General features: G+C 36.0%; 1 protein-coding gene across 1 annotated transcript in view; it reads right to left on the bottom strand.

The window, feature by feature from the left end:
* Positions 1–652, bottom strand: part of pfklb (phosphofructokinase, liver b) — a 50,493-nt gene that overhangs the window by 20,287 nt on the left and 29,554 nt on the right. The window lies entirely within an intron of this gene.

Raw genomic sequence — 652 nt, 5'->3', positions numbered from 1 at the left:
CAGGTGTTTTATATATGAGATGAGGACATGACTGCAGCCAGCAATGAGGCCCAAACCAGCACAGCCACTGCGAGAAGGCTTCGGCTTTTTAATTTTACTTAACATTATTTTATTTATCCATTATACTGAAGAGACCTTTTTGAAAGATATTGTTTTTTGTTTGTTTTGTAATTTTGAGGTGTTCAGTTTTATTTTGGTATTAGAAAATAAACATGATTGCTCTCCTTACAAATCAACTCTTTCTTGTTTGTGTTTCATGCTCTCTGTGCCTTGCCCTGGACTTTGATGTCACTTCCTGTCTCCCGTGGTGTTTGTAGTCAGTTTGTAGTCCGTTTGTTCATTGGTTCCCCTTGTTTAGGTGTAAATAGGCCCCTAGTGTTTCTTTAGTTCTTTGTGAGTTGTTGAATGTAATGTTGTCTGTTTGCTCGTCATTCTGTTCTTTGTTCCCTTTGGTTTATTGTTTGTTCTAGTTTTTCCATTAAATACCTGCACATAGATCCTTGGTTCTACCTGTTTTCCCAAAGTTCTACCCAACGTTACAGTTTTTCACTGGCATGTCTCTTTGACTAGTGCTTCTTTGAGCCTATATTTATTATTAGTAAAATACTTAAGTACTGTTAAAATCAGATACTCTAAGACTTTTACTCAATTT

Source organism: Sinocyclocheilus anshuiensis, unplaced genomic scaffold (assembly GCF_001515605.1).
Source record: "Sinocyclocheilus anshuiensis isolate Anshui unplaced genomic scaffold, SAMN03320099.WGS_v1.1 scaffold250, whole genome shotgun sequence".
NCBI classification, from domain to species: domain Eukaryota; kingdom Metazoa; phylum Chordata; class Actinopteri; order Cypriniformes; family Cyprinidae; genus Sinocyclocheilus; species Sinocyclocheilus anshuiensis.
The sequence above is the reverse complement of the archived record's forward strand: the minus strand, read 5'-3'. Positions and strand labels throughout refer to the sequence as shown.